Source organism: Arabidopsis thaliana (assembly GCF_000001735.4).
Source record: "Arabidopsis thaliana chromosome 1 sequence".
In the NCBI taxonomy this organism is placed as follows: Eukaryota; Viridiplantae; Streptophyta; class Magnoliopsida; order Brassicales; family Brassicaceae; genus Arabidopsis; species Arabidopsis thaliana.
Genome location: NC_003070.9, coordinates 14476899 through 14488846, shown reverse-complemented (window position 1 = coordinate 14488846; position 11948 = coordinate 14476899). Strand labels below are relative to the sequence as shown.

Genomic DNA, 11948 nt, shown 5'->3' with positions numbered 1-11948 from the left:
ACCTGTAAAATGAGAAAACGAAACTACTCAATTACCCTATCCTCGGGAATTCTTTATCTGAATAATTTTATTGCTTACTCTACTGCTGTTTACTGCGTCCTGTCATCTGTTGCTTAGTTTCTGCAGTTCTTTACTATTACTCGACCTCATACTCGACCACCCAGTTGTCTGGCAACAGACTGTGCAGTCGAGTATCTGTGTTTTATTTTCTGTCTGTTACTCGACCTGTCACTCGACCTCACCCAGTGCTCTGCAAAGAGCTGTGTTGGTCGAGTGTTTTATTGTTTCTGCTTGAATTTCTCTTTTCTGCATGTTCACTTAGAACTGCTAGAACACACCAAAACCTGTTATTGCTTGGCTTGACTTAGTGACTTCTGATCACATCTTGATTGTTAGCATCACACCCATTTGGATTGACAACCTAAAATACTACAACGACATGATTGGTGTTTTAGGATAATTGACTAAAAACCTATTATCAGTTGGTGCTGCGGTAGGAGAGGTTGGGGTTGTTGGTTTTGAAGTTGTTGTATCCTTTGTAGCCACCCTGGTTGTTGTTGATGTAGCTGACTTCTTCCAACTGGTTACCCTCCCCATCTTGGACTTGAAACTGCTTGTCATCAACAAGGAAGTGCACATGCTTCTGCTGGCTAAGAAAAATCCTGTCCAGCTTGTCATTCAGCGCTTTGATCTCCTTCCTGTGTTTGTCATTAGAGTCAGCTGTGCCTCTGACGGTCCTATCGCAGTCTTCGTTGTAATTACCATATGATTGAGCTAAGTTCTCAACCAATTCCCAGCCTTCTTCAACATCCTTGTTCTGGAAATTCCCATTGCTGGCAGCATCCAGAAGCATTATGATGCATGGTAGGACTCCTCTGTAAAGAGTGCTGAGCAGAGAGGCTTTAGTAAAGCCATGATGAGGGCATTGGTTGGTGTAACCCTTGAAACGCTCCCATGCTTCACAGAAGCTTTCACTAGTCTTCTGTGAGAAACCAGAGATCTCATTTCTGAGTCTTGCAGTTCTGGCATTGGAGAAGAACTTTGATAGAAAAGCCTTCTTGCAATCATCCCAGGTGGTGATTGAGTCATGGGGCAAATTCTTCTCCCAGATGTGTGCTTTGTCGCCCAAGGAGAAGGGGAACAAACGGAGCTTGAATCCATCTTCACTGACACCATTGATCTTTGTCAGGTTGTAGAGCCTATCGAATTCATCAAGGTGGTCGAGTGGATCCTCCATTGGCAGACCATGGAATTTGTTCTCCTGAATCATCGAGATGAGACCACTCTTAATCTCGAAGTTGTTGTTCTGGATAGCAGGAGTCGCAATTCCTTTCCTCTGACGGCGATCACGTGGTGCATCTCCAGCACCAATGTTGGCAGGGCCATTTTGTTGATTCTGTTCGTCAACCAAAGACTCGTACAGACTTTGGCTAAACCATCAAAGCTTTGAGAAGCAAGACGAAGCTTGTTTAATGTTAGGGAGTCAAATATGACTAGATGTCATGTGTATGATTGAGTATAAGAACTAGAACAACATTCGGATCTTCAAAGCCTAAGTAGTGTTTCCTTGTTAGAAGATACAAAGCCAAATACTCGTATGAAATTCGACTACACCATTAAAGCTTTGAGTACAAGAAGAAGCTTGGTTAGTGTTTTGGAGTCAAATATGACTAGATATCATGTGTATGATTGAGTATAAGACTTAGAACCGCAATCGGATCTTAAAAGGCTAAGTAGTGTTTCTTTGTTAGAAGAAACAAAGCCAAACACTCGTATGAACTTCGACTACACCATCAAAGCTTTGAGTACCAAGAAGAAGGTTGGTTAGTGTTTTGGAGTCAAATATGACTAGATGTCATGTGTATGATTAAGTATAACAACTAGAGCCGCAAGCAAAATGTAAAAGCCTAAGTAGTGTTTCCTTGTTAAAAGATACAAAGCCAAAGATTCATACGGATTTCGGCTACACCATCAAAGCTTGGAGAAGCAAGAGAAGCTTGATAGTGTTTTGGAGTCAAATATGACTAGATGGCATGTGTATGATTGTGTATAAGACTTAGAACCGCAACCAGATTTTAAATGCCTAAGAAGTGCTTTTCTTGTTAGATTATAGAAAGCCAAAGACTCATACGGACTTCGGATACACCATCAAAGCTATGAGAAGCAAGAAGAGAAGTAGTATTTTAGGATCGAATCCACAAGGAGAGAAGTAGTTCAGAGAAATCCTTAAGAAGAGAGTGAAGCTAGGACCAAAATAAGAGAGAGGGGGTTGTTGTATGCAATAAGTAACCAAAATAAAAGACAAGTAACTAAATTAAACAGTAAGCAATAAGAGAGAAGCGTTAGGTCTTCGGGGGTTTTTCCGGATGTCATGGTTCAATAAATAAGGTCTATATCTCAATCTAGGTGATAACATGGTTAGGTTTGTTTACTTCCAAATTCTCGGACATACAAAACTCTATCAAGACCAGCCAACCCTAACGGTTAGTAGATGAAAACCGGCTATTATCACTAATATCTTGCGTACTCAGTTGCCCTATCGGTTAGTAGGTGCTAACATGGTTTCAAAAAACAAGATCAAAGTATTAAGTTCAAATTCGATTCTAGTCCATAAGTCCCTATCACTCGGCGGTTGTGAAGCGGTTATAGTTCTTTATTCAGTTGAGCTAATTCAAGCATTCAAACGATAGGTTTGTTTCCTTCCAAATTCTCGGACATACAAAACTCTATCAAGACCAGCCAACCCTAACGGTTAGTAGGTGAAAACCGGCTATTATCACTAATATCTCGCGTACTCAGTTGCCCTATCGGTTAGTAGGTGCTAACATGGTTTCAAAAAACAAGATCAAAGCATTAAGTTCAAATTCGATTCTAGTCCATAATTCCGTATCACTCGGCGGTTGTGAAACGGTTATAGTTCTTTATTCAGTTGAGCTAGTTCAAGCATTCAAACGAGATTTTGCCAAAGAATAAAATACCTAAGGTTAAGTACTAGGTGGTGTTCTAGACATACAAGCATTAAGATTCAACTCAACTAGAAAGAATAGTGTAAACGATTAAACAAAACCATAGAAACCGCCAACCTAGACTTTCGATCTATAAGTACCCATGAATTCCCTTTTGAAACCCCCTCAAACCTAACTAGAGATCTACTCGCTCATGGCAATGGAGATAATCAATAATTGGGTTGAGTAAACCATTACAAAAAGATGAATAAAACTTAAAAAGGTTTTAGAGATTACTTCTTTGAATGTAGAATACAAGAGGCAAAGCTCTACCTTAAAGAGTCTTACACGAAAAAGAGAAAGGAAAGAGAGAGATGGTGTTCTTCAAGCTTCAAGAGGTGCGACGGCGAGTGGGCAGCTCGCGGCGAAGGCTAGGGTTCGCTGGGGATGAAGGAACACCTAGGGTTAGGGCTTAGAACAATATTTATACTTGAGGGCCCAAAATTAGGTTTAGGGGCAAGAACGTCATTCTGCCGGATAAGTAAGTTATCGGGCTGAGTAGTGGCCTTCACGGCAGGAGCCTAATAACGGTGGTGGAAAGAAGGAAAGACTTGGGCGTGAACTAATGGTAGGTGGTGAGCTACTCGGACTGCCCGGGTTCAAGTCTCCTCGGACGGATGTGTTTTGGACTTATTATTTCCAAACAGACGGTTCTTGACATGTCTTCACTCTTCGGGTCATATCTTCCGAACGGTTTCATGGATTGCTTCGATTCGACTTCTCCGTGAATCTTGACTCTTCTAGCTTTCCAAACATACCAAAATAACTTGTTCCCGATATGGGTAAGATCTCAGGCGGATGCAAAACTTCTGAAGTACTGCAATGATCGTCTTTTGATACTTTTAGCTTCAAAACTCTTAAAACCTTCTTGGCAACTAGAATACTTTTTTCTCCTCTTATTGTCTCTAGAATGGTATCAAATGTGTATGATTGAGTATAAGAACTAGAACCGCAACCGGATCTTAAAAGCTTATGTAGTGTTTCAATGTTCGAAGATACAAAGCGAAAGACAAATACGAACTACGAGAACACCAGCAAAGCTTTGAGAACCAAGAAGAAGCTTGATTAATGTTTTGGAGTCAAATATGACTAGATGTCATGTGTATGATTGAGTATAAGAACTAGAACCGCAACCGTATCTTAAAAGCCTAAGTAGTGTTTCCTTGTTAGAAGATACAAAGCCAAAGACTCATACGGACTTCGAATACACCATCGAAGCTTTGAGAAGGAAGAACAAGCTGGGTTAGTGTTTTGGAGTCAAATATGACTAGGTGTCATGTGTATGATTTAATATAAGACTTAGAACCTCAAGTGGATCATAAAAGCTTAAGTAGTGTTTCCTTGTTTGAAGATACAAAGCCAAAGATTCATACTGACTTTGGCCAAAAAATCAAAACTTTGAACAGCAAGAAGAGGCTTGGTTAGTGTTTTGGAATCAAATATGACTAGGTGTCATGTGTATGATTTAATATAAGACTTAGAACCTCAACTGGATCGTGAAAGCTTAAGTAGTGTTTCTTTGTTGGAAGATACAAAGCCAAAGACTTATACGGACTTTAGCTACACTATCAAATCTTTGAGAAGCAAGTAGAAGCTTGGTTAGTGTTTTGGAGTCAAATATGACTAGATTGCATGTGTATGATTGAGTATAAGAACTAGAACCACAACCGGATCTTAAAGCCTAAGTAGTGTTTCTTTGTTTTAAAATACGAAGTCCGAGATTTATATGGACTTCGACTACACAATCAAAGCTTTGAGAAGCAAGAAGAAGCTTGGTTAGTGTTTTGGAGTCAAATATGACTTGATATGATGTGTATGATTGAATATAAGAAAAAGAACCGCAACGGAATCCTAAAAACCTAAGTAGTGTTTCCTTCATAGAAGATACAAAGCCAAAGACTCATACGGACTACAGCTACACCATCAAAGCTTTGAGAAGCAAGAAGAAGCCCACCATCATTATTCACTCGACCCATCACTCTACCAACATGGCCGAGTATCACCATCATCATTCACTCGACCAATCACTCTACCACCTAGTCGAGTCTCACCATCATCCGCCACTCGACCAATCACTCGACCACCTGGGTTGAGTACCATTCATAATCCGTCCCAAGACTGCGTCGTTTTGAGTATTAGGGTTTCAGAATATTTCGCTATAAGTAGCATGTATTTTACATTTTCGTTTAGATAAGTTTTATTCCGCAAACATTGTGTTCTAGACGTTTTTGTAATCCGGATTTCTCTTAATCTATTTAGTATTGAGTATTTGCTTTCGATTTCGTTTACTATGTTGTTCATCTTGCTATTACTCTATTGCTATCATGTTTTCATTGTATTCATCGTTTATGTTTTCTGCTATGATGTCTGAGTAGTGACTAGGTTACTAAGGATGGGTTAGAGTAGTTTAGAATTCTCAGTATGCTAGGTGGTTGAGTTTGATTTATAGATTCCTTCTGGATTAGTTGTTCTTAATGCCTATTGCTTTCTGATCAACTGGAATTTGAGCCCAGACATTTCCGCGCCCAAAAGGTGTTCGATGAAATGTTTGAACCACTAATTCCAGAGATTTGTGGCTCTGTACCAAGGTATTGGTTGCAGGGAGCGTTTTGGCTTTAACTTGTTGATTCATAATGCCTGTTAGGTTAGCTCTCGTCAATGGTGATTGAGTCTGGACTGGTTTAACTTGAGGGTCTCTGTTGTGGTGGCACTTAGATTTGGTTATCGAACTTGTTGTCTAGGGATAATTTATTGAGCATGTCAATCACCTGTAAACTGAGGAAACGAAACTACTCAATTATCCCATCCTCGTGAATTCTTTATCTAATTGATTTCTTTGTTTACTCTGTTGTTGTTTGCTGCATCTTGTTAGTTGTTGCTTAGTTTTTGTATTTTTCTCCTGCTACTCGACCTGATACTCGACCACCCAGTTGTCTAGCAACAGACTGTGCAATCGAGTATCCCTGTTATATTTTTTATCTGTTACTCGACCAGTCACTCGACCACACCCAGGTCTATGCAACGAGTTGTGTTGGTCGAGTGTTTTATTATTTCTGCTTGATTTTTCTGTTTCCTGCATGTTCACTTAGGACTACTAGAACACTCCAAAACCTGTTATTGCTTGGCTTGACTATGTGAACTTTGATTGCATCTTGATTGCTAGCATCACACCTATTTGGATTGACAACCTAAAATACTACAACGACATGATTGGTGTTTTAGGATAATTGACTAAAAACCTATTATCAATTGGGCGCCATTGCCAATTGGGTGTTTGTTTGTTATATTTGAGATTTCAGACTTGCTTAGATCAAGTTCTTTTTCAATTTTCATTTATGTTACTAACTGTGTGTTTTTCTTGTTGTCTTCTTGATCCAACTACACCTCTGCTGTATGCAAACTTGATCAACAGGCAACCAGAACCTCTTGTTCAACGATAACATTGACCACATAGCTTGCGAACTCAGAGAAAGGAGAAACACTGTCAACCTTGTACCCCAACAACCACTCTAAATGGCGGACGAACAAAATCAACAGAATGGCCCTACAAACATTGGTGCTCGAGATGCACCAAGGGATCACTGCCAGATGAAAGGAATTACACCTCCTGCTGTAACACCCCCGAACCGTTTTAGGACTAAGAACGAATCCGGAAGCGTTACTTGTGATGCCCGTAGACGATCCGACCGAGTTCCCAGAACACATCTGGTACCAAGGTCAGTCCATCCGCGAACATCGTTCCTCACAAACACGGCCTAAGGTTTTTCAACCCATACCATGTTTAAGAAATTCTCCTTTATTCAATAAAACATTAAAACACTTACAATGGATTGGGATCCCGAGCCTAATGCTCAAATCGAGTCAAGTTACAAATCTAAATTTTACAAAGACAACAAACTCTACACGTGTTCTCCAACGTCCGTGCTCCCCTTTAGGTCTCCCCAACTAATGTTACCTGTAAGACAAAAAGTAGAATCCTGAGTAATCTAATATTACTAAGTGAGCCCAGGTTTCTACCAAATAACAAAAATCTCAATCCCAATCCCCAATCAAACAATCAATACGATTATCTCAATTGAGTATACTCGACAAGAAATCACACAACACAAACAAACAAGCAATGAATATTCTTTACAGAGTATATGTAGCGGAAATTACTTTATCTAAAACTAACATGCTAACGACTCTTCATCCTACGGACCCTATACTATACGATGCTAATTTCCCATAACGCAATGTCTCCGACTGCTAGACACAAAGTCTAAAACGATCACATCCCTTCCCCAATCCAAACCGTCTACAAGGGACCAACTCTCTTACGGTAAAACTTTTACTACCCTGTCGGGTAGTCCCGGGTGGTAGCGAACCATTCTAAGCTATTGGGACAATCACGACATCGTCACACCTTAGTCATAAAAATGACCTACCACATTACTTATTACAAGCCTAATGTAACCTAATACTACTCGTAATAAAATCCACTAGCAAGCAACTAACACGCAAAAGATAATCAAGCCGAAGCAAGATTAACCAACAACAATCAATCACTCAATAATCAAACAACCTAATATGCTTGCCAACATTTTAATTCGTAATAAAAATTACGAACAAACAAACAATATTCACGGTACTAAGGGATATAGTACAGAAATCAAACAATCAACAATTATCGCAAATAAATACGATACTAAATCCTAGCACTAACAAACAATCAAGCAACATGATGTGGAGAACAAATGAATGGGATTTCGTGGCTTTATATAGGCTAGGGAAACTTGGTGCCCAAGTTACGGTAACTTGGAGTGCAAGCAAAGTAATGGATAGGGTTTATCCATAACATTATCCACATCCATTTTCATCCTTATCTCTATCCAAACTTGTTCTTATCCTTATCGAAACGCCCATCCTTATCCAAACATAAGCTTATCTACACACAAGTAGCTGCACAAGCAGCTCACGACATGGCCCATCCATGACCACTTGTTTCGCTCGATCACGGTACACGCCCGTACCGAAAAATCTCCGACCATCGTACGCGGACAATGATCATTTCCTATTCCAAAAAATAAATGACTAAGTAATTTAACTACTCCACTAAACCTTGTTATGCCTGAATTTACTAGTTTTCTCCAATAAAAACTAGTCTTCCGCACTTCCTTTATTTTTCCTCGGCAAAATTGATCTTTCCATCAACCAAATTGCCCATAAGAAATCCTTTGTCAAGAATCTTGATAGTCCTAATAATTCCTCGATAGCCTTAACTGCCTTTGCTGATAATAGCATATCCTAGTCTTCTTGATATGTCGCATTAGCCGATAAAATCTCTACTCACTTCTAAACTGATCTTGAATTCCTTATGTAACCATTTTTGATCAATGATCATTAGGGTAATGTTTGATTTACCCACAACTCCGTCTAAATTTTCTTATCAAAAATTTTCCTTAGTTACAGCTGATTCGGATGACAAACACAAAAAAGAGATCAAAGCGCTGAATGACAAGTTGGACATGATTCTTCTTAGCCAGTAGAAGCATGTGCACTTCCTTGTTAATGACGAGCAGTATCAAATCCAAGATGGGGAGGAAAACCAGTTATAAGAAGTTAGCTACATCAACAATCAAGGTGGCTACAAAGGATACAACAACTTCAAGACCAACAACCCCAACCTCTCCTACTGCAGCACCAACGTTGCTAATCCTCAGGGTCAAGTGTATCTTCCAGAACAACAGTAGGGTCAGAACAAACTTTTTGGTCCTTATAACCAAGGTTTTGTTCCCAAGCAGTAAGTTCAGGGAAACTACCAACAGCAACCACCACCTGTGTTTGCACCTCAGCAACACCAAGGTCCTGCTGCTCTTGACGATGACATGAAACAAATGCTACAACAGCTGCTACAAGGACAAGCATCTAGCTCCATTGAGATTGCTAAAAAGATATCTGAATTGCGTCATAAGCTAGACTGCAGCTACAATGACCTGACTGCAAAAGTGGATGCGTTGAATTCCAAAGTCAGATACTTGGAAGGACAATCCGCATCTACCTCTGCTCCCAAAGTTACGGGACTTCCTGGGAAGTCAATTCAGAATCCCAAGGAGTATGCTAATGTTCATGCTATCACCATAAGGAGTGGAAGAGAGTTATCCACTAGAGAGAGACCCAAGTTAGTCATTGAGGACAGTGCATACCAAGATGGGGAGGATTTCAGTCTCAATAAAGATCAAGTTGACAAACCAACTGAGGTACTCGAGCCCATACTCGACCGTGATACTCGACCAACAAATCCATTAACATCATCCGATGCTCTAAAACTAGTTGCTGCTAAAAACAATGAGACAGCATTCATTCCTTCTCCTTACAAGCCCCCACTTCCATTTCCTTATCGCCACAAGAAAGAGTTAGAAGATAAGTACAGAGCTATGTTTGCCAAGAACATCAAGGAAGTCGAATTGAGGATACCTCTTGCTGATTCTCTCACGCGTATCCCGGATTCCCAAAAGTTCCTCAACGACTTGATCATGGAGAGAATTCAAGAGGTTCAGAAAACAACAATTCTGAGCCATGAGTGCAGTACCAGCATACAGGAGAACGATGTCTCAGAAAAGATAGGAGACCCTGGTTCATTCACTCTACCATGTTCCCTAGGTTCATTGACTTTCAATAAATGTCTTTGTGATCTATGAGCATCAGTAAATCTCATACCACTCTCGGTAGCTAAGAGGTTGGGTTTCAACAAGTATAAATACTACAATATCTCCTTGATCTTGGCTGATAGGTCTGTTAGACTACCTCAAAGGTTATTAGAAGATTTGCCTATCAAGATTGGAAATCTGGAGGTGCCTACAAACTACGTAGTGCTAAACATGGATGAAGAACCGAAAGATCCCTTGATATTAGGAAGTAGATTTTTAGGCCTACTTATTTGCTGAATGTGAGGTTCCTAGGTCAGGATTCAAACAGGTAAAAACGAGAATTTAAGAGCCCTACTCGATCATTGGGTCGAGTAGAACCAACATGTGACAATATTAAGAACTAAAATGCAATCAGCAGGGGATACAAATAACAGGTAAATAAAACTGCAATCAGGGGTGAATACAAATAAATCTAAGAAGAATAGTGTTGGGGTCGGATTTCACCCAGGTAACCGAGCCGACTAGAGTAAGTTCCTAAGGCCAGGATCGTTGGCTTGGGCATCACTTCAAAGAACCATCCCGAGCTGGCCTCGAAACATCTCGGGCATCACGGCAAAGGGCTAACCCGACCCGACCTTGAAACGCCTCGAATGCCATCTCAAAAAACCAGCCTAAGGCGGGTCTTGAAGCGCCTCGGACAAACATCATTCGGCTCAGGCGTAATCCCACGAAACAAGCCGTCTGACCACGATCTGAGGACCAACTTGACCCAGCTTGGGAAAAACTTCGAACCGAGCCAAAACAAATTCATCCGAGGAGAAGACTTGAAACCCGGAAATGATATTGGAAAATCTCCAAGGATATTGCCGAATATGGAAGATCCCGTGAAATTCTCTAAGGATAAAGATAATCTCTATCACCGACTCTAAGATAACTAGAAATCTTCCGAGAATATCGCGGGAGGCGATTCGTCAGAGCCCTATATAAAGCACCTCAAAGGAGAAACAAAGAGGATACGCACAAAAACGCTCTGACTTTGAAGGCAAAAACACTTATATCTGTATTTCTAAATACTTGTACGATCAAATCATCATTATCTCAATAATATAATCAAGAACACTGTAGTAACCCTTGTCCGAAAGTAAGAAGTCGGAGTAGTAGAGGTCGGTTTTGAACTTTTGCGTGCAATGGAGTAAGCTTTCATGGAAGGAGAAGGGGATGGGCAAGGAGAAGTCCATGGAAGAAGAAAAATTTAACTGGAGGACAAAGACGAGAAGGAAGGTGATTATGTCACCCTCGCTTCAAACCCGTCAATGAAGCCCTCCAAGTTAAACGTGAAAGTGGAGCTCATGTACCGAGTCTCCAAGGAACCGTCGAGACCCTTGTGGACCACGGCCGAATGTTGAGAAAGGTAATCAGGTATTCTTGCCCGTGCGTAGTCCAAGGATACTCGACCCGGATCAAATTGAAATAACTTGACCCGCGAGAGTGGTTTCCAAAGCTTAGAGAAGTAAGAAGAAATCCGATCGAAAAGAAAAGGATCGGATAGTTTTAGAGGATTCATCGGTCATGTGATCGAGCCGAATCACCCGACCAAGTCTCAATGGTCGAGAACTTGGGTTCGGAAGAAAAACTCTAAGGATTCGAAGATTTTGAGATGAATACGAGTAAAATTGTTTAAGTTTCTGGAATGATGGAGTAGACAAGGAAAGAATCGAGTCTTATATAGAGGGTAAGGAAATTTGGAGCCGAATCCATTCGGGCAAGCCATGCAAGTCCCATCCGAGTAAACTTGGTGACCAAGTTAGCTCGCGTGGAGCCGAAGGGAACAAAACGTGGTTCCCACGCCCTTTGGTCGGATGCCATGCAATGCGTTCGCCACTTGTCGATGCCACGCGTCCAAGTCCTGCTGCATGAGCGAGTGCCTAGAAACGCGCCCTGCCAAGTGTTGCCCGAATCAAGCCAAGTGTCATCGGACACTAGCTTTCGCCCATGGGCGGATCCTCTATATAAATAACTCCCAATCATTTCCGAACATTCCTCTTGGAAAATCCAGAAAATACTTAGAAGTTTTTGGGAGTTTGTGGTGAAGTTTCTGAGAGTTTAGTGAGCTTTGAGAGAGTTCGTGCGAGCTTTTAGAGGAAGCTAAGAGAGGCTTCAAGGAGAAGGCGGAGGGAGATCTTGAGGAGAAAGTTGAGTTATCCAAGATCAACGGTGAAGCATTCCGAGCCTTAACCTCTCATTCCGTCTCTAATGTGAGTCGCTTCCACCTTTTCTTGTTGCATTATAATGCTAGGGTTTTCATGCATTCTCG

The 11948-nt window shown here is 40.9% G+C and overlaps 2 pseudogenes across 2 annotated transcripts; one reads left to right on the top strand and one right to left on the bottom strand.

Moving 5' to 3' along the window:
- Positions 1 to 481: 481 nt before the first annotated feature.
- On the bottom strand, positions 482 to 1504 carry AT1G38440 (annotated as a pseudogene; the record flags this gene model as incomplete). Its single annotated transcript has 1 exon — positions 482 to 1504.
- A 4894-nt stretch (positions 1505 to 6398) lies between these two features.
- On the top strand, positions 6399 to 9945 carry AT1G38430 (annotated as a pseudogene; the record flags this gene model as incomplete). The annotated part of the gene is made up of 1 exon: positions 6399 to 9945.
- Between the last annotated feature and the right edge of the window lie 2003 nt (positions 9946 to 11948).